This window comes from Martes martes (genome assembly GCF_963455335.1).
Source record: "Martes martes genome assembly, chromosome: 13".
In the NCBI taxonomy this organism is placed as follows: domain Eukaryota; kingdom Metazoa; phylum Chordata; class Mammalia; order Carnivora; family Mustelidae; genus Martes; species Martes martes.
Window position 1 is genome coordinate 52,192,699 of NC_137901.1, and position 22,577 is coordinate 52,215,275.

Below are 22,577 nucleotides of genomic sequence, written 5' to 3' on the forward strand. Positions count from 1 at the left end.
CTGAATTACGTTGTAATGACTGGACAAGAACAGTTCGGGGTTAGGGGTAGGGGTGCGATGGGAACAAGTCTTCCCCAGAGCTCACGCTATCGCTATCAAGTAACCATCTTCCTTTCCAGATTTCTCATCTCCTCAAACTTTCCTGAATTGTTTTATGATCTTGTGCCAGAAAACACAGCTCTGGGTTTGTACAGTTTGGGAGCAGATGCAGGCTGGGAAGGGGGGGCCTTTGAAAAGATCCTACAAGATACTACAGGAAATTCGAACTGGGAATGTGGAATTTACAATGGAAACAAACACTTGATCTGCCCTCCTCTTCTCAGATTTGAGTCTAAATTTAGATCATGGTATAGAAGAGCCTGTAAGGCTTTTCCTGCTGGGCAGACATCACTTTACCTCTTCTATTTTAGCTTCAGAGAGCAAGTTTTATATTGCTATTGTTTTGGAAATAGAAGGTTCCTGAGAAGCCAGTGCACCCGGCTTCAGAGTCTTATCAACTCACTTCTGAGTTGTGCTCAGTGAAAGCTTGTAATGATGTTTGCTAAAATGCCTTTTCATATTGTCGTTAGATAGTGGGACCTGGAGGATGTTTGCTTGGGTGTAACTGATATTCTTGTTAGGAGTCAACAACTCCCCAGTTTAAAGTTTCTGTGACTATCAATGCTCTAGGGCTTTAAATGCCTGACTGGTTTTAAGAGAAAACTCAGCAACCTGGAAATATACACAGCAACAACATCGTCTCTGGGGTCCTTCCTCAGCTAGAAAATGAAATTCTGACAGCTTTGCTGACATACGTCACTCCCTCATATCCCCACCACTGCTTTCATCTATCCTCTGGTCCCAAGCATTAACTAGATACACCCCCTCCTCCCACCTATGTCCTCTCAACGTAGCTCAAACATCCCTTTCTGGAATGTTCTCCCGCTCCCTCAGTTCTGCTTATTCTGCCAAGTTCTGAGCAAGAGCTGCATCTGCGAGAGTCTTCACTAAGCTCATCAACTGGATGTCATTTTTCCTTTCATATTATTGAATGACAAAGCAACTTGTTTGTATCTCACATAATGTCCCATGTGATGATTATTTATATGTAAATCCTATCTCCCTTTCTAGATTATTTGACACTTGATTGCCTGATACATGTCTAGTTTATTATTGTCGCTTTAATAACATCTAACACTGTGGAGCATACAGCAGAAGAAAGCTTAATAAATATTTGATGCACAAATGGATGAATGTGGCCTTAAGGAGGAGCAAAGGTGGATCCATGCGGTGGGTGGACTGTGCCACACAGCTATTGTCCTGTGGGAAAACAGTTGCAGGACAGTGAGCAGTTTCCCCAGCCCTGCCCCGAAGTATTTGCCTCCACCAATCGCCAGCTGGGTTTCCCTCTTCTTCCCTCTATATACCAGCCAGATTCGTCGCCTCATCCCTGCTGGAAAACATTACACCCATTCCCGGTCTGCAGCTTTGATTATGACGTTCTTCCTATCTGAAATGCCTGACTTCTCTGCTTCTAATTGTCTCAGTCTTGCCCTCCCTTCCAGGCTGAAATCAAAGTCTTCCTCTGTTTTTTTTTTTTTTTTAATTTTTTATTTATTTGACAGAGAGAAATCAGAGCTAGGCAGAGAGGCAGACAGAGAGAGGGGGAAGCAGGCTCCTGCTGAGCAGAGAGCCCGATGCGGGGCTCGATCCCAGGACCCTGAGATCATGACCTGAGCCGAAGGCAGAGGCTTAAACCACTGAGCCACCCAGGCGCCCCCTTCCTCTGTTTTATAAAAAGATTCAAGACAGATCTTTCAAAGAATTAAACTTCACTTTAAAAAATTCCTTTCATGTTCAAAGTCTCAGGAGCATGGCAGCAATACTCCATGAAGCGAAGTGCATCTCTATCTCTCCCACACACGCACTATTTAATTTTCAAAGATTGCTAAAGACTTTTATGTCTTCCAAATTTAGTGCACTTGTAATTAAATGTTTTCCTGTCTCGTTTTATTAGAAAAAGCCATAAAATGGCAGGCAGATCAATGAATAGCAGTGATATTTCTTTTAAACTTAGCATCATAAATCACCTTGGCTTTAAACTTGGCATCATAAATCACCATGGCCATACACATGTTAGGGATTGGTCTATTGGATTTAGTAACTTATACTCTTTGCAGAAATCTCAAAAACTGATGAAGGTGGGAAAGCATAAAACAGAGAGGTGTCTAGGTAGGGATGTTTGTGTTCTGGTTGTGGTGTTTGTATGCAAATGTGTGTTAAAAGATGAAGTTGGCTTATTTAGCCTTGGATCACATATTTCAGGAGAACTGGATTGAAATATTTGGAGGGGAATGAAATAGTAATTACAGAGGTCATGGGAAATTTTTAATTCATATTTCTCAGGGCGGGGAGCGTTAAGCAATGACTCTTAAGGGGAAAAAAAGGGAGCTGAATTTACAGAAGCCCCATAAGGAGAACAAAGAATAAGGAATATTAAAGTAGGAAATATACAATTTAATTAAAGCTTAAAAAGGTGGTAACTATGAAACAAATTCCTAATTAAGTCAAAGGGAAGATTGAAGAAGGAAAATTTCCTCAATGTCCAGAAACTGGAATTCTGGAATTTGGACACATGATAAAACATTTCTTTTATTTTCATAATTGTATGAAGAGTAAATTCACATTTATTATAATAAGTAGCATAGAAAGTTCTAGGAGTTCAACTAAACCAATCTAAAAACACTTATAGAGGCTCCTGCATGGCTCAGTCAGTTAAGCATCTACCTTTGGCTCAGGTAATGATCTCAAGATCCTGGGATCAAGCCCCACATCAGGCTCCCTGCCTGCTTCTCCCTCTCTCTCTGCCTGCCCCTCCCCCTGCTTGCGCTCTCTGCTCTCTCTCTCTGTCAAATAAATAAAATCTTGAAAAAAAAAAAAACACTTACAATGGGATATGTATTTGTGAATTTAACATATATTTTCATATACGATAAACATATGATTTTATATGGCTATCCCCAGTTAATTTTCATTCATTGATTAGTCCTTACATCCCTCCAGCTGGGTCAATGGGTTTATTTACATTTCATATATATGATGCAGAAACTACTAACTAACTAGTAACTAACTGAGCAAGTTGTGTGACTTGCCCAAAGATATTCAGTTAATCACAGTGGAGCTACTTGTGAACAGAAAATAACGCATGACTCATTGTGGAGCCTTTCCTGGTTGTGAAAATTTTCTTCTTCCTGTTTACATTTTCAGTTTAACCAATGCTAACCATGTACCTGGAAGGATTCTAAACATGGCACAAGGCAGAGACAAATAAGGCACAGTCTCCTTCTGGCTTTCTCCACCAAGATTCATACAATAGGGTTTTCTGTGAACATAAGAAAGGAGTTTGGCCATTGGGCAGCCACCAAATGACAAATGCCTACTGCTAGGCCAAAACTTTAAGCAGAAGTTATAAAGTGAAGACAAACATTTTGCATCTTTAAACTTGCTCTTTATTAGAAGTTAGTGCTAAATAGATGTTATTTCTAGCTACCAACTAAGCCAAATAAGGTCTCCATCCCAACCATGTTGTTTAGTATTTTGTGTTTGGACATTTTGCAACCTGAAAAGAAACAGACTTTTTAAATACCATAATAAAAATAATTTAAGTATATGTCAAATCACGTTTTTACCTAAAATATTTCTTCTAAGTATTTAAATGGGCACAACCTCTAACCTTCTGTGGCTACTCTAAGACTATATAACCTGTTGCATAATAATAAAAACACTGTCCTAATAAGTGCTTTACATGTATATGACTCCATCCCCACAGCAACCCTAAGAGGTAGGCATCATTCTTTATCTCCATGTTACAGATAAAATACTGATGCCCAAAATATCGAGTAACTTTTTTAAGGTCACACAACTACTAAGTGGCTCAGACTGGCAGGTCCCAAAGCCACCACGATAAATAAGCCCAATTAGCACATGTGAGACACCATCATAGACATTCGACTTTATCTAAAACTTTTGCAAAATTTAGTTGTCCCATACATTATGTTCCCCCCAATCCATTAAAATTGTATAAACCAGGGAAACAATGTCATTTCAATCATCAGGAACACAGAACTAGGGAACTTTTAATGTCTGCACAAATCAATTAAATGAAGAAACATGAAAAAGGCACGAGAGAGAGAGAAAAAAATCTTTTTAAAACTTCGTCAGGCTCAAGAGGAGAATTACTAATTCAACCAATGTCCTTCACCTTTCAGTCCTAAAGGTGATTGATTTTATTTCTTGGGAGATGGTCATCGTGTCTGTTTTAGACATCTCACGGCACCATAAAGAAACAAACTGGCATGACAAAAATAAAAGAACCCACCACGCCTAAATTTAAAACAAGGTAAGAAAGCACAGGGGTTTTCTGAGGTAAACAGTAAATAGATCGACACAGAGCGTCTATCTTCGCATTGTGTAAATCAGAAACTCTAGAGAGTCTAATCAAGTCAAATTATACTCATCACACCTTAGAGCAGCCATTCGGAAGCACCTCGTGTTATTTCCTTCTTGCTCCTAATTTCACCTGACATTCATTGTCCAAAGTTTACTTCCATGAAGTCTCCTTTATCACTTGTCCTTATAGATGTTTGTTTTTGTTTTTTTTTTTCCCACTCTTAATATTGAGCCTCATTTCTATTCAGGCCTTTGCAACTCAATTCCTGCTTCACTGCATTTCAGTAATTCATGTTGTATGGTATTTGTTTTTCCTGGAGATTCTCGTCTGAGTCATATGGCAAGATGCTTTCGTTTGATATCTGGTAGAGTGAGGTGATCTATCTCTCTGTCAGGAGATCATTGGGGTGCAGTTGCCTCCACTGTTTACCAGCAAGCATTTGTCTCTACAGAGGTGGCGTGACTAGAATCCTGAAAGATCCGGATCCCCTGAAACATGGTCTCTAGCATGGACCCCAGATTTTGCATTGGGGGCCTTTGTGAAAATAAAATATGTGTTTCAAAAGGTTTTAGGATTACCAGTGAGAGTCTCAGCCCTCAGCTTAGAGGACACTGAGGGAACGGAGCTCAGGACAGGAATGTCATGAGGGGGGTGGTTCTTGGGGTCAGTAGATTGGGGTGGGAGGCAGGCCTGATAGGAACATCGCAGCCCAACAGGCTGGAAGTGTGATCAGCCAAGAACCAGCATCAGGTGCACGGCACAAAAGGCAGGTGTGGGATACCAAAGGGAAGAAGATAATTCTCCTGAGTGGGAGACTGCTCCAGGCTAACTCTGATTAGTTACCTTATACCAGGAGTGCTTACCACTAGAGAAACGGATCTTAACGTTTTCCCCCTGCCTCCCCAGCAAAACCCAGAAAAACACTAAAACCTGCTTCACAGAAAGAAGTTTTCCTGCCCAAAGTGAATGGAGGAATTTGTGAGGCATCCTATTGCTTTAGTTATTCCAATACTTGGAGTGAAAATATGCTCCTATATATTTATTTGCCTAAAACTTAACTCCAGTTGTCACAACAAACCAAAATGAAGAAGGAAGTAGGACTTACAAGCATGTTTTATAGACAGCTGCCATCTGTCTCGATGAAACCGTGAAAGCCTCCTCAAGAACAACTCTTGCCCTGATTCTTATCTCTTATTTATTGAATCCCCTCCCACTTTTCCTCGGTCCTTTCCAAGGCTATGTTTTCACTCTCTCCAGTGATACAGAAATTATACGAGGCTCTTGGGGGAGGGTCATGGGAAGCTGGGTTTTTCCACAGCAGCGTAATAGAGGAAATCCTTAGATGTTTGGGGCAACTAACATTTCCACTTTCCGTCCTCATCAAGGATGTTGTTCTTTTCATACTCCATAGCAAGTGACGAATTCATCTAACAAAGGTGGCTTCTCATCTGGGCTTTGGAAGACCAGTACCTCAGTGCAGCTGGGGAGAGAAAGTCACAGGGGCGAGGTGTTGAGAGATCTGCGTTCCACTCTTCCCATACATGTCACATGACCTTGAGCTCACCTTCCTTAACATTAGTTTGTCCATCTATAAAATACAAATAACTTGACCCTGAACTGCCTCACCAGGTTGTATGTATTACTTTATTCATGCCCAAAGTGCTGTATCAACTAGGAAGCACTTTAAAAACATATTTCACACAAAAATAAAATAGCGCCAGTAAAATTTTTAGGTGACATAAGTAAGGAAATGTCACAAAAATGAATTCCTGATTCTATACATTCAAATGATTTTTGTACTATGAATGGGTACAGAAGCACTTCCATAATATGTTCTATTTGCCCTTCAAAAAGTTACCCTCAGGAAAACAAGGTAGGAACTCAGGGAGGGAAATGGGAAGCAAAGCCCCTTGTTATACACCCTATCTGTGCCAGGTGCTTCCCTGGGCACTTTTTAAAGAAACGAATTCATTTAAACCCCACAAAATCTCCATATGGGAGTACAATGTCCTTACCCTTGCTTTCCAGTGGCGTAGGTGGGGAATGTAACTTTTACACAGTCTGAAAGTGGTGGATTTGAGGTCAGTTCTGTCTAGCTCCATGATTCTTCCGCTGCACTGAAAGAATCCAACTCAGCTCTGTTGGTCAACGGTATTGCTGATCTATAACAGAACAGTAATTACAGAGTCACCAGGGAGGGGGAAATGTATACACACAAAGGACTTGATTTTGTCTCAAATGACCTTTAATGAATCAAACTTTTAGCACAAGACAAATAACTTTTGGTGGTGAGCTGCGAGACTCATTTAAATAGATTCAGTGCAATGATGTGAGTAAGGCCCTACCGTCACTGCAATGTTTAGTAAAATAAGATATAATCTGAGGTTAGAAATCCAATGGGTTGCCTTCAGTTCTAGTCAGGAGTGGTGGGTCCAGCTTTTAGGGCCAGGCTGGTGATTGACTCTATATTTTCTGTACTAATTTTCTCAATTGTAATAGCAAGGATTTCTACTTGAGAAAGAAAGGAAGGAACGACCCTATTTAGCCCTCAGGGATAAAGATTTCCTGACAAGGTTTGAAATACATATAACACAGCCAGGGCTTCCATTCTGGCTTCCTTTATATGACTGTCATAGTACTAGTAACTTCACCTAGACTATCTCATGCCCCTACGTCTTAAAAGGGCCTCCATTGTGGAAGAGTAGTCTGTGAATTCCAGAAAATAGTTCTGGTCTAGCGTCTGCTTGCTGAAGTGGGTTAACTGTGCAGATGGGTCACCCAGGGATGGCCTAGGGCTGGGCTGAACAGGGAGAAGTGTTTACCCAAGACTGTCTGAGCAGAGACCTAATACTTCTGGAAGGTAGTCAAGATGGAGCAAGGCAATATTGAGCACGCTGGGGAGGCGTCCTGAGAGGGCAAAGGCTCCCTCTGTGAGGAGGAAGGGTGGGAAGTGCCACGTAGGATCCAGGCGGGGCTGCACCAGTGCCAGAATGTTTAGGGGGGGTTGTTTCAAGGCTGGCTGAGGGTGAGGGAATGGAAGCCAAAAGGTAATTGAGGTAGCTGTAAAAGGAGCAATACAGATTGCATCATGAGGCCAAGGGATGGTGACAGGAAGCAGAAGCAGTAATTCCTATACTGGGCAGGCTTTGTGCTCCCCAAAGATAATTAACCACCAGAAAATACCAATCACAGCTTGATTTGCATCCAATCCTGTAGACATGCATTGAATGTCTACTCCATGCAAGACGCAAGACATGGTACTAGATGCAGAGAGGAGGAGTTAACTCTGATGAAGTTGCATGCCAAAAGAGGACAGAAGAACGAGATACTACAGAGGGAAATAAACGAAGAGGAGTTTCTTGGTAGGATTCCCTCAACTGCCCGGAATGCCTCGGCCTCAAGTGACCTCTTATCCCCTACATCTGTCTGCATTATCCATGAGGCATATTCCTGAGACCTTATATCTTATACTCAGCATGCTCATTTATGATGAAATATTTATGGAGAAGGTACTACATGCCAGGAGTTGAGAGATGTGACAAGGCATCAGGCGCAGTTTCTGCCCTCAGGAAAATGTCCCCCCTTGCCCGGGTCCATTGGTTGTTTTGAGGCATCTAAGGTCATAGACTTTCTTTACAGCTAAGCTCTTCCATTTTTTTTTTAAAGATTTATTTATTTATTTGAGAGACAAAGAGAGAAAGAGAGGGTGGAGGGGCAGAGGGAGAGGAGAAAGAATCCTCAAGCAGACTCCCCGCTGAGCACAGAGCCTGATGTGGGGCATGATCCCACCTCTGCGAGATCATGACCTGAGCCAAAATCAAGAGTCAGCCTCTTAACCGAATGAGCCACCCAGGCGCCACTGTGTCTAAGCTCTTACCATCACCCTGGACCCTCTGAGCCCTGCATTCTTCAGATGTCACACTGCCCAAAAAGCTGAGCTCCACATGAAGTGGTCCTGTGCCCACCCCTGCCTGGGCCCAGCACTACTCCCCCCTCCCCTGGTGGTTCTTTATGCATCTGTTCCAAATCTTTCTCACTCTCCTCCAGCCATAAGTACACTCTTGCTCTTTATTTTATCTACCACCTTACCTCTCAAATTCCTGAAAACCTGCCCAAGTACATCAAAAAATGCACAAGTCTTCACGTTTTCTCTCTCACCTTTCCCGCTGGCCTCCTTTTCCTTCCTCTCGTCCAGGGAAAAACTAGTCTGTCTTCTCCACAGTGCCTTTCTCTCTGCTCACAAGCAGATCGATACCATTCATTCTAAAAAGAAAAGCTTTCCTCCAGCCGGGCATCTTCTACCCTGTTTCAGTCTCAGCTCTTCCTTCTTCTCAATGACAATTTCTCCACAGAGGATGTGGCATTTGTGTCTCTGCCAGCCAGCCTCTGTTCTCTCCTAGCCTGCCGCTGTCCTGCTCCTTCCTCCACCCCTCACCTCTGCAGAGGTCACTGCTCCTGAAGAGGTCACTGATAACCCTCTGACTGTGAGACAATGTTCACACACCTAAGTGTGAATCTTGGGGCTGTCACCTTCCACAATTCCTGAGACAAGCCATGTTCCTGTTTCTCCTATTTTCTGACAGCACTTTTTCAGACCCTGTCCAGGTTCCTCCTTGTATCTGGGAGATAAGGGCAGTAACTAAGGTCAATGCGGGCGCTTGTTTTCTCTTACCCTGTCCCTCTCTCTTGGGAGACCTCACATGCTCTGTACTGCTCCTGTCACACCATACCAGAACTTTCTTCATGTATGTATAGGGACTTGGTGTTTCCCTCAGTTTCAGATCCAAGTTGCCAACTGGTTGCTAGACATCAATTCCAACACAATACCTCCACAATCAAATGCATCTGTTCCCTGGACTCTTTATCTTCTGTCTTGTTTACCTCAGATAAACACATTACCGTCCTCCCGACACTCAGGCTTGAGGTTTCAGTGGTCTTGGATGCCTCTGATCTCTCCCTCTTCCCCAGCCATGCCACTTCACTACTCACCTGGTCTGTTCTTCAGGAGCAACCTCACGTCTGTGCCCTCTTTCCCATTCCTTCTGCTACCTCTGTAGTTCAGGACAAGGAGGCATGTGGTACAATTGGAAACATGGACTCCAGCAAAACAGATTCAAATTCCGATTCCATTGGGACCTAGGAATAGAGCCAGGAAGTCACTCTCTGGGCCTCTACTTCCTCAGCTAAAAATCAAGGGGATAACACCTTCCTCTTGGGGTTGTCATGAAGATTAACGTAAGGCATAATGTGTGTAAAGGGCAAACCACTACGCATGGGGCAAGTAGACATCAAAATACGTTAATTTTCTCCTCTTCCTTTTACTCAGGTTGTTTTAAAATTCACTTTTAATTGTTAACTATTTTCCAGTTTTTGCTTTTCTCTTCGCAATCTATCCCCTGTGCGGGCACCGATTATCTTTCCAAAACTTGGATTTACTATTTGGTCATTTTCCTGGTCAACTACTTCTGGTAATTCCCTATTGCCTGAATATTACCTGTTCATATTCCATGCCATGATAGTCCAGACCTTCCATGATTTGTGGCTATTTATTTCCATTGGCCTAAGAGCCCTTCTATAGGACAGTATTTATCCACAGGGCTAACACTGAGCTTTTTATCCAAGTTCCTCCAACCAATGACTGGAACATAGTAAAGAACTAACACATCGGTATCCTGGTTACATCAGTTGTTATATTACCACCCAACTTTGCCAAATGTTCATTCATTCCCTTAATGAATTACTCCTTCAGACATAGCCACTATGCTTAATCTTCTTGGGGCCACTGTATTTTTATCATTTCTATGTTTTTAGTTGAAAGCCTATTTCCTGAATGTTTATTGATCATTTCCAAATTACTCATAATGGTTGATGAGCCCTGAAGGTTCATTATATTATTCTTCCTATATTTATGTGTAACTGAAAGTTATAGAATAAAAAATATTTTAAATGTCATGACTAAAGAAAAGAGAATGAATGGATGTACATGTACCCACTACTGTGCATTTATTCATTCTATTCATTCCACTTGTTATGTCCTATTTCTGCCAGTCCAAATAGTACAACTTTCAAGACCCAACTTTCATGAAATGATCTTCAGTTCTCCTTGCTTTAAATTGATCTTTTTCTACTCTTTACTTCTAAAGTATCTTGTTTGCTATTTGTGGCTGGGAAGCTAGTTCTCCTGCAATGTCCATTCTCTCCTTCTTCCACAGGAAAACTCTCAGTTTTTAGCTGGGCTCATATCATTCCGAAAAGACTCCATTTCCAGATTATTTTGTCTTGTAGTAACCAGGTGATCAAGTCCTCACCAAAGAGATATAAATAGAATTGTCCTGTGGTGACTTCTGGGAATCTTCCTCAAGAGACAACTGGCGTGTAGTAACTGGCCAGCTAGGCAAGAAGTGTTTCTAATAGAAAAAGTTTGAACTCAGGTTTGGTGTTTTTTTCTAGGTGCCTAAATAAGCCAGGCTGTTTATACAGGAACATTTTCATAAGAAAATGGTTTTACCCAGGATATCTTACTCCAAGGCATTGCAGCAAGCCAAAATGAACCTGAATTTGAAGTTTAGAATTTGAGTTTGTGTCTGCACTGACCTAGAGGATTTGCAGAGTAGACAAAGAGGCAGTATTAAAATGTGTCAGATTAGATTACTTAATGGTTTCTCCAAAGTGGAGGAAAGGTATTGAAAGAATGACAGCCAAAAGAGTTAGGGAGCTAGAACGTAGCCAGATTTGCTGCACATTATGCAACATCCAATATTATTTTAAACTAAATTCCAAGAGAACAGTGTGATATCTAACGTATACAGGTCTATGAAAATACTGTGGCATAAGCCCAGGAAAAATGGATATATTTGCAAATGGTGTTCCACCGGGCCTTTCCGTAAGTAAAAATAATTAGGCTTTAAGTCAAAGTCTGTCATAAAGTGTTACATGGAATCTTTTTTATTGAGTGTCAATAGAAAATTAAGAATCAAGGAGTTTTAGTAATTTATTCAATGCTACTTCTTGTCATCATTTTGAAATTGTTAAAATGGGTATAGTGAGTTCAGAAAACAAACCTGATGTCTTCATGAGAGAGCCACATTCATGCTCTGGGTGGAATCACCTCTGCAGGAGAACATTATATTCTTTTTCAAAGGCAAAATGTTTCTAGGTTTTGCCTCTTTACTTTGTATGTACTTTTTTTTTTTTTTTAAGAGAGAGAGACCAGGGGTGGGGGAAGTGAGGAGGGAGAGAGGGAGGAGAGGAAGAGAGAGACTCTAAAGCAGGCTCCATACCCAGTGTGAAGTCCAATGCAGGGCTTGATCTCATGGCCCTGAGATCATGACCTGAGCCAAAATCAAGAATGGAATGCTTAACTGACTGGGCCACCCAGGTGTCCCTGTAGGTACTTTTAAAGTTATACTTGTTCATCTACTAGGATTTACAAAATCCTATATTTGGGATGTTTTTTCTATAATAAAATACTGTCATTTATAAAAAAAATTTTTTTTAAATAACAGTATCTGACCTGTATCCCTTTTCTCTACTTTTTGCTCCAACCTCTATCCTGCTATTTGGAATGAGGATGTGATGGCAGGAGATCTAGCTGCTATCTTGGACCATGAAGACCATGGCCACATCCTCAAGATGATGGAGCAGTGAGCTGGAAGGAGCTGAGTCTCTGAGAATTCCATAGAGTAGACCCGGGATGGGACACTTAGCTGTGGAATTTTATATAAGAGGGAAAATATGCCTTTATCCTGGCTTTAGTAACTATTATGTTGAATTTTTATTTCTCAGAGGCAAAGTTACTCCTATCAAATACTTATTTTTTCATTATCATTTCTTCTCTGAATTATATTTGGCTGTGGATATGCAACAGCACAGGATATTTCTTCTCCTTGGTCCTCCCCTTTCTACCTTGCTCACAGATTACAGAGACAGTGTCACTGTTAGCAAGAGAAAGGATTTGTCTGTCTTGTGGGCTACATGTGAAAGATGTAGACAAGTGTGGGCCAGGCCAGTAGGTGTTCTGGTTGGGTGGAGCCAGGGTGAAGCCCAGTGTCAGGGATCCTGCAGAAGGAAGGTCGGTGGGTAAAAAGACCCCAGAGTGCAAAGGAAGAGAAGAGCCTGAGAGACTAGAAGTTGAAGGGACTCATAGCAAGCAACAGAATAGAATGGGATCTGTGTGAACTGCCTGGTGATTGAATGGGAAAATTGAGGCCCATTTCTGTGTTGCCCTGACCAGGGTATGTTTGAGAGGAGTTGTTGGTGAAGACTGCCTTCTCTTGGGGGATGCACAGTATCTTCAAACCCCTCCAGATAGTGCCAGCAAACTTATGCATGGCATTCTTGTCTCTCTCCATTGAGGCATTTAAGCTTCTCCTGAGCAGACTCTATGTTTTATATAATTTTACTCTATACTTATTGCCTAGTTCACAGTTGATAGAGGTGTTAAATAAATGTTTGGTGTCAATATTGATGAGCCTGATGATGACTAGCTTTAGTTTTGCAATATCAGTACTTCTATGAACTTTTTCCTTATTCAAAATCTACAAAAGAATAAGGTACCTTATTCTCTCTGGCTCCCCTCCCCCAAAGTGTTTATAATGCTTCTTGGAATTTGCCTAAGTAAATATATAACTAACACGTGTTTTCGTGCAGAAGGAGGCATTAAGAGGCTAGGGTGGCTTTAGGCAAGTATTCATTAGCTTATTTTGTTGACCTTTTTCTAGCCCATTTGGAATTTAACTTCTCCCTTTCAGTTACAAGCAAAACAACCAGGAAGCGAGGGCTTATATCTTCCTAGTCAATGAATCTTTAATAAATATTTATTGAATGGATGAGTGAATAAATGATGTTAACACGTTTCTATAAATACTTGCTATAACCAAGTGATCATCACCTGCTTTAAGTTACTTCTTAGTTATCAAAGGACAATAATGATGTGTTTTTCAGTCAGTATTAATATATTGATCCCTGACTATCACACAATCCCTGTAATCAATCATACAGTCAACTGTGGGGTTATTCCCACAAGTGTACTGTGAGCCCTGAGGAGTGATTGTGGGAGCAACTGAAACGTTAGCAGCGTTCTTGTTCTCAGGCTGTTAAATGCAATGGCCCAGTAGGAACAGGATCCCATCATCTCTTGGGGCCTGGCATAGATAAGGAGCTATGAAGGAAAGTAACCCTCAACTCCCCTTCCTGCCTTGGGTGATTGCTAGCACGAACATCCCATTCCTCCCTTATCCCCTAACCCCCTCCCTGTGTGCCCAAGCATAGGGGAGGGTACAGGCCTGCCTTCTGGCTTCAAAATAATTACCATCTCTTTGTATTCCTTCCTCATGCTTTGATACATCTGTCCTTACTTTGCTGATTAAAAAAAAAAAACCTAGATAAAAGCTATGTATACAATTCAGCTGCTACTATTCTCCCTTGTAGAGGCAGCCCTGCACGAGCCCTCGGATTGGTGTCTGAGAGCATTATTTCAGTGCATGACATCAACTACCATAAGAGTGCAACTATTAATTAACATTCACTGCATGTCAACTTCTGTGTTAGTGTTAGTGTGAGGAATCCAGGAGATCCACTTTGCACTCTGAATAGGAAACACATGCAAATAGAGAATAATTTCATTCTAACCTGTAAACATAGTACTCACTGTAAATAAAGTAAGAGTTCAAAGGAGAAATACGCACACAGCCTAGAAGGAAAAGTTAAAGGTGACTTCAGGGAGCAGATGAGCAGCGAAGAACAATTGGGATTTGGTGGGGCAACATGGAGGAAACAGTGATCCTAGGGTCTGGGAAATCACGAGCCAAGGTCATGGAGCAAGATCATGAAGTTTTGAGCAGAGGAATAGCAAAAAGTACATTCTAGAATACTGGTATGGTTTTGTTTACTGGGATAGAAACATGCTTTTCTTTCTTACTGCAACACAGGGCCTACGTCATCCTGGGGGCCTAATCCATGTGTGTTGAGATAAATGAATGCCTTTTTTATAATGGAAGTCTTCACTCTCCCTCCTTTATTCCAATGGGAATACAATAAGTGACATGGTCCTCTTCCTCCTTCCTCCCATTTTTCTTTCTTTTTTCTTCTCTGCTTTCTTCCTCCTTTTGTTTCTTAGTCTGTTTGGAGTTTAAAGTAGAAGCCCAGGAAATGAGATAGAAGGTAGCACAGGACAGTACCGCCTGCTGATTCATGTGTCCAGCACGATGGAGGGCAGTCACTGTACTTGTCACTTGTCATTTCCTCCCAAAATGTTCCCACTCTGACTCCAGGAAGATGCCAGAACTATTTTTGCCAAGCCTTACAATATGGCATGTCTTCCAGCTCAAGCTACTGCATTAACTACATTTACCAAGGTAAGATAATTTAGTTATAAGATTATATTTATTTATTACAGAGAGAGTGAACAAGTGGGGAGGGGAGAGGCAGGGGGAGAGGCAGAGGGAGAGGACGAAGCAGACCCCTCACTGAGCAGGTTGCCCAATGATATGGGGCTCGATCCCAGGACCCTGAGATCATGACCTGAGCCAAAGGCAGACACTTAACCAACTGAGCCCCCCAGGCACACAGGCATCATTATTTTCTGACAAGAATAATTTCTTTTTATAATTAGGTAATTCAGTTTGAGCCAACTGCTTCTTTGTGATAGAAAGTGTCAGAATAAACACTATGAATCAAAAGCTTTATTTGTTGAAGAATTTTGAGGCTGGCATAAATGTATATTCCACACAGCTAGGAAATAAAATCAAATTAGACATTTTCTTTAATGACCAAATTTGCTCACATTTAGTTTTGCCTTCACACAAAACATAATAAAGCACAAAGACAGAAAAAAAAACCAAACTAAGAATCAACACCCATAAGTCCACCCTATAGATAAAAACTATTAAGTTTGATAAACATATCCCTTTTTTCTTTTTTCCTCTTTATTTATTTATAGGATTTTAAATTTCAAAAAAGGGGAAAGCATTTTCTTTTCCAGCTAGGCAATATATCAATCAATATTGCTGCATAGCATTCCCTCGGTGGATGACTGTGCTTTTCTTAGTCTATCTCGTATACTTTAGAATTAAGATTGTTTTCCATGTTCTGGTATCTAATAAGCATTGTGTTAAACATCATTTTTCAAACATCTCAGTACATCATGTCTATTTCCTTATAATAAATTGTTTAATGCAGAATTTCTATGTTTAACAGTAAATATTTAAAAATTCTTTTGAGGGATGCTTGGGTCACTCAGTCGGTTAAGCTCAGGTCATCCTGGGATCGAGTCCCACATCGGGTTCCTTGCTCAGCAGGAAGCCTGCTTCTCCTCTGCCTACTGCTCCCCCTGCTTGTGCTCACTTGCTCTCTCTCTCTGACAAATAAATAAAATCTTTTTAAAAAAATTTTAAAAATTAAAAAAAATTCTTTTGATCCATATGTCTGCTTTTCCACTCCCTTTAACAAAACTTTTTGTTATACTCTATCTTTAGGGAAACAATGCCAGGCCCAGATTCATTGTGAAGGCCCAAACTTTCTGGTTCAGGTGCTGGGTATATCTGTTCTTTTCCACATCAAAACCTTTCTCTATAAATCATCTGATCAATGAATTCTTACTTGAGGGCGAGGCTGTCCATTGCCACAGTTGGGAACAGCCTTTGCTGAGAGGTGCTTACTAATTACTGAAAGAAGGCGTGGATGAGGTGTGCCTGCCCGAGTTGAGATAAGTCATCTTTCCCACAGGGTTTACATTCTAATAGGAAGTCACTTGATGATGGAGAAATGGCTTTCAGCCTCCTGTGAAGAAGTAGGGGGATATATTCTGGGCAAGATGAGGACAATGAACCTTTCCTGTTATTTCTGCAACCTCCTCCACGGATTATGACTTATTCTGCCTACTCATAAGGGAAAGCTGGGGGACAGGGGATATCTCTGAAAACCCAAATTTATGTTTTCCACTTTCTGGCCATGACATGGTATCCTCTGGCCTACTTACTGAAATGCTTCATTCCAAGTGGTTTTATCTCATTGGGACATTTTTCAAATGTTTTTCTCCCCTTGTTGCCCAGCCTCAGACTCCATGGTCCAACTCTGTAATTGCCTCCTTGCAAACTGGACTTGACCCTGCTTCTCCATTCTCTCTCCATTTACTCATCTGCCAAAGCACCTGTCCTCCGTCATAAGTACGCTTGTGCAACTGAATACTGTAGAAATTGCCCAACGGTGCTGGGGAGTCTCATCTTAAGTAGGTGTCCCAAATTTCTATGGGCCCTTGACATTCCCTGGAAACCCCACTGCATTTCCTGCTCTCGAAGCTATTTATATTGTTCCCTTTCTTCTCTTCCTAACCTGATCCTCATCTTCCTCCTGGCTCTTTACTTCCAACGGATAACTTAGCCTTGTAATTCATGAAGGAAATGGAAACAATTAGATAGGAACTTGCTCATCATCTCACTATTAACTACCCACGTCTGCTGCCCTCTACCCTATTATGACAGAGGGAGAGGCGCCCCATCTATGCAAAGCTAAACCTGCCTGTGCTCTGGACGTCATCCCTTCTTCCTACTCCTGGGCTTCAGTCTGCATTTTCACCGTCTTCCTCTCAATCAGCCTCATCAGCATCTTTTCATCTCTTATCCAGCATCCTAGATAACTCTCCCCAACCTTACCCCAAGTCCCCTTCAACTACCATGTCATTTCTTTACTCCACATTCACAATTACTTGAAATACTGATCTGTACTCTGTGTCCCCACTTTTTCAATTTTCATTTACTTTGAAGCCCACTTTAAGGCTTCTGTTACTAAAACTAAACCCAATGCCAAATCATCCTCATCTGATATGGCTGTCCACTCTGTTTGGGATGGACATTCTTCCCTTCTGCCTTCCTGACACTCCCTGGTCCTCTTCATACCTCCGAAGCCACTCCTTCCCAGTTGCCTTTGCTGGATTCTCCTTTTCTTCTGGAACTCTAAATGCCGGTCTGCCCTACATCTCTCTTTCCCCACTTCCTTCTTTCCAGAAGTGGTTCTCTCTTGGAAGCCCACCGCTGTTGGTATTGTCTAAAGTCCAGTGACTCTGGGTCCCCCGGGTGGCTCAGTTGGTTAAGCATGCAACTCTTGATTTCAGCTTTGGGTCGTGGTCTCAGGGTTGTGGGATGGAGCCTGCATTGGGCTCTGCACTTGCTGCAGAGTCTGCTTGAGATTCTCCCTCTCCCTCTGCCCCTCCTCCTACTCGTGCTCTCTCTCTCTAAAATTAGAAAGAAAGAAAGAAAGAAAGAAAGAAAGAAAGAAAGAAAGAAAGAAAGAAAGAAGAGAAAGAAAATGGGGCACCTGGGTGGTTCAGTCGTTAAGCATCTGATCCCAGGGTCCTGGGATCGAGCCCCACGTTGGGGAATCCCTGCTCAGCAGGAAGTCTCTTTCTCCCTCTGCTTGTGTTCCCTCTCTCGCTGTGTCTCTCTCTGTCAAATAAATAAACAAAGTCTTTTAAAAATAAGTAAATAAAATAAAAAGATTAAAAATAAAGTCCAATGACTCTTAAATACCCATCTCTCTCATGATCTCTCCTTTGGCCCACAGACTTCATCCAACTTCTAACCTGTCATATCCGTTTGTGGGTCTAATAAGTATCTCAAAATTAATGTATGCCCAATATGGGATGCTTGATTTTCCTGTTTCTCTCCATTTTTTTCTACTTTAAGTAGTGGTACCATCCCCCTCCCTGTGGACAGGCGAAAGTCTTGCAGTTATCCTTGATTCTTTTCTCCTTCCCTTATTCACTAGATCCAATGCATTAACAAAACTTTATCCTCAAGTTATATCTCAAATCTGCTTGCCTCTTTCCATCTCTGCTGCTAACTGAGTCAAAGCTGTCATCAATTCTCTCTTGAGTTGGTGGAAAAACAATTTAATTCCTTTCCCTTCTTTCATTTTTGTCCTTCCTCAATCCATTTTCCACTAAGCATCCAGAAGGACCTTTTTAAAAAATTAATCAACTCGTGTTGTTCCTCAGCTTAAAATCTGCCAGTGGGTTCCCATTGGATTTAGAATGAAGTCCAAACTCTCCTTACCTGACTCTAAAGTTGCCTCATGTGATCTGACCCTTGTTTCCCTTTCTGACCCTGTAGCACTCCTCTCCTCAATCACTCTCTTCCAGGCAGACTATGTTCCAGACTTACTTTCTATTATTCGAACATGATAAATGCAGACCTAGCCCAGGGCCTTTGTACTTGCTGAACCCTCTGCCTGGATCATTCTAGCTAAACCATTTGAAACTCATTATCCATTGTCCTGCTGTATGTCTTCATAGCTCTTAACTCTAAAATGTTTGCCAAAGTATTTTACTCTTAGTGGATGCTCAATAAATACTTTTGGAATAAACAAATGATGCTGCTTAACGACAGTGAAGCTTGTTCACTGATTAATTTATGCTTTAATTATCTTCAATAAAAAATATGCTTGGGCATCTGTCCAAAATCGAAGCAAGATTAAAGTTGAGGAAAATGCAAACTGAATTACAAATAACATATTGGCACTGTTTCAGAGTCTGTCTTTGTGAATGCTATATTTGAGACAGTTCCTGAAACTGTAATAAAATTATAGTCTAGCTGGTTTTTTCCCCTAGTCTACTCACCTCCCCCTGTTGACAAGACAGAACTCTGACTCCCTTGCCAAAGCAGTGCTCTCTGCCCACTGAAGCCTGACTTTGGGACCAACGGGCAAGAATGAGGCACACTGGCCACAAGCTGTTCTCTATCCCAGCTACAGTCTCCTCAGCAGCCGACCTTATTCACACGGCTAACTCTAATATTTTCCCTTTGCCTTTGATACTCTGCATTTTGTTCTGAGAGGTAGAGGTGTGGATTTATTTTTTATGTTTTTGGCTCACCTGAGAGTTTCACCTATGGAATGGATAAAATATCCATCATTTTTCAATAGTGATTCTTGTGTTCTTTTTACTTTCTCCTCTGGAAGTGTTGTTCGACTTATTTGGTATTTCTCGTTTTCGTCTCCAGGTCTCTGAAATAATGTTCATGGTTTTCTTTCTTATATCTCTAATCAGAATTCTGAAATGTGTCCTCTGCTCTATCTTCCACTTCATGAATTCTCTCTCTACTCAAGTGTTTAGCTTGTCCATTGAATTTTTTTTAATTCCAATTAATATGTTTTTCGTGTGTAGGGTTTCTATATATTCTTTTCCAAATTAATATATTCTTTTTTTCCTTAATATGTAATTCCTGCATATTTTTTCTTTTCCCTCTTTCAAGATCTTAAACACAATTATTCTAAAGATTCTTTCATGTTGTTCCAGTACCTCTCATTCTTAGACGGGAATGATTTTACTTGTGGTTCTCCCTTGGGGGTTTTATTTCCTGGATGGTTTATAACCTTTACCTATGAGTTCATCTGTGGTGGATGCTGTTTCTTATGAGTCCCACCTTCCTTGGTTTTGTAGACACATTACAGGGAGGGCAGGTTAACTTCCTCTGGCTTCTCAGGTGGCCTTGAGTGTTCTAGTCTCTGTGTCACAGATGGGACAACTCCTTGGCCTTATACAGGAGTTCTTCTGACATAGGTTAGTGGGTTCATCTTCTGACATGTGCAAACATCATGTATTTGATCTGTGAACATTGGCTATATGAATATCAAAACCCCAGCTCTCAACTCCTGAAGCGTGTGTCAAATTCTAATACCTTCTTCATCTGTCCAATTACTCTCACACACTACTTTGACTTCGAGCTTACGGTTCATTTTCCAATCCCTGAAAGTTTTTTTCCTTCAAAAAATGTTTATCAAATGCCTATTAATATGATAGGCACAATGTTAAGTTTTAGAGAGTCAGTAATGAAGTAAATAATGTCTTTGCTCTCAAGCATTTTATTTTTGAGAGCTTTCTCTTTCTTCTCCCATGCTCTAAATGTCTTAGAAACAGTTCTGTTATATTTTATCCAGCACTTCTATACATTTGGAGTCTATATGTATGTAGGGGTTACAGGGAGAGGGCATCTTGTTGCAGTGACTCCATCAGCCAGAACGCCCAGACGTTCCTCCTCCCCCACCTGTGTCCAGTGAAGTTGAGAAAATGGTAAGCCTTCCGGGATGCCTTGCAGACTGTGACTATATATCTATCCACACATAAGCTGAGAGGCAGCTGGGTAGAATTTACTATTAAAAACATGGATTTGGAGCCTAAATACCTAGGCTCAAAACCCAGCTGAGCCACTTAATAGTTATATGTAGTCCTGGGCAAAAATCTCTCTTGGTGCCTCAGTTTCCTCATCTGGAAAAGCAATCCAATAACAGTATCTTCCTTATATGTTTGTTAAGAGAACTCAGTGTCTAAAATGCTTAAAACAGTACCTGGCATATTGTAAATACTTCAATTTTTTAAATTTTATTTATTTATCTTAGAGAGAGAGAGAGATAATGTGAGTCCAGACAGGGGCAGAGGCAGAGGGAGAGGGAGAGAGAATATCAAGCAGACTCTGTGCTGAGCACAGAAGCTGACATGGGGTTTGATCCCAGAACCCTGAGATCATGACCTGAGCTGAAACCAAGAGTGGGATGCTTAGCCCACTGAGCCACCCAAGCGTCCAGTAAATACTTACTAAGTAGCTTCCACATAAACATCAACGGCTGTTGATCACTGAACTGCATCCCCCACCCACCCAAATTCATATGTTTAAGGGTTGGTGTCGGCATTCAGACACCGAAGACAGGCCACATGAGCAGTGAGAGGGCCACCATTTACAAGCCAGCAAAAGAGCTTTAATAGTAGCCAAATCCACTGCAACCTTGACCTGAAATTTCTGGCCTTCAAAATTGTGAGAAAATAAATGTTTGTTAAGGCACACAGTCTACAACATTTTGTCCTGGTGGCCTAAGAAGACTACTCCAGTGATCCAGCCCTAAACACAATGCTCTATGCCTAGCAGGTCTTCAGGAGATGCTTACTGCTGCCTTTATTGCTATGTTTTGGTTTGTGTCATCTGCATGCCTTATGGGTCAGGACAAGTTGGTGAGATGGTCTGTGATAGTGGTCCACAAGTCTGACTGGGTGGAGTGGTAAGCTGCAGCAAGAGAGGGAACTGGGAAACCAAACCAGATCCAAATCGGGAAAATGTCTGAAGTCTCCCTGGAGACTGCATTAGTTTGCTGGGGCTGCTGTTATAAAGTGCCAGAGACTGGGCTTAAGCAATAGAAATTTATTTCCTCACCGTTCTGGAGGCTAGATGTCCAAGATCAAGGAGTCAGCAGCATCTCCTCCAAGGCCTTTTCCCAAGCTTGTAGATAACAGTCTTCTCTCTGTATCTTCACGTGGTTTTTCCTCTGTGTGTCTGTGTCCTAATCTCCTCTTTTTACAAGGACACCAGAAGTATTAGATTAGGGTTTAGCCTAAGGTCATTTTCACCTAATTACTATTCCTCTCTGAAAGTCCTATCTCCAAATAAGGTCACATTCTCAGTTTACTGGGCCTTAGGTCTTCAACATGATTTTTGGGAGATACAATTCAGCTCATTACAAGGACAGGACTAATTCTGCTGGACACTTCCTTTCTTTGAAAGCATTTAATCCAGCTTATTCCTGTGTAGGCTTGTCTGCTCCTGGAATGCGATTCATGGTGCCATGGTTATTTTTAACAGAAATAACCCAGGGCACCTGGATGGCTCAGTTGGTTAAGCTTCGACTCTTGATTTTGGCTCGGGTCCTGATCTCAGGGTGGTAAGATTGAGCCCTGTGTGGGGCTCCCTGCTCAGTGTGGAGTCTGCTTAAGACTCTTTCTGTCCCTCTGTTCCACCCCCCTTGCTCTCTTTCTCTAAAATAAATAAATCTTTAAAAGGAAGAAACAAAGAAAGAGAAAAGAAAAGAAAAGAAGAGGAAGGAAGGAAGAAAAGAAAAGAAGAGGAAGGAAGGAAGGAAGAAAGACTGACCCTCCTCCTCAGTCTCAACATGGAAAACCCCATAGGCTTATCATGCTCTTACTTCTCCAAAGCCTTCTCTGATTATGAATCCTGTATCCCATTCTCTTCTTTATCCCCCCCTCACTCTAAAGCAAGTATTGCATCTCTCCTCCATTCTCAGATAACAGCTTGTTGGCCTGTATTTTCCTTTTGAGCTTATTGCTTATACAGCTCTACATGTTCCTGCTATCTCATCAGTTAGAGGTAAA

General features: G+C 41.5%; 1 long non-coding RNA gene across 1 annotated transcript; it reads right to left on the reverse strand.

The window, feature by feature from the left end:
* Positions 1-4,091: 4,091 nt before the first annotated feature.
* LOC308354617 lies at positions 4,092-9,962 on the reverse strand. The gene is made up of 3 exons (XR_013967882.1): positions 9,419-9,962; positions 6,445-6,591; positions 4,092-5,909 (listed from the first exon to the last, which is right to left on the reverse strand). It is a non-coding gene; the product is annotated as an uncharacterized lncRNA (long non-coding RNA).
* Positions 9,963-22,577: the final 12,615 nt, after the last annotated feature.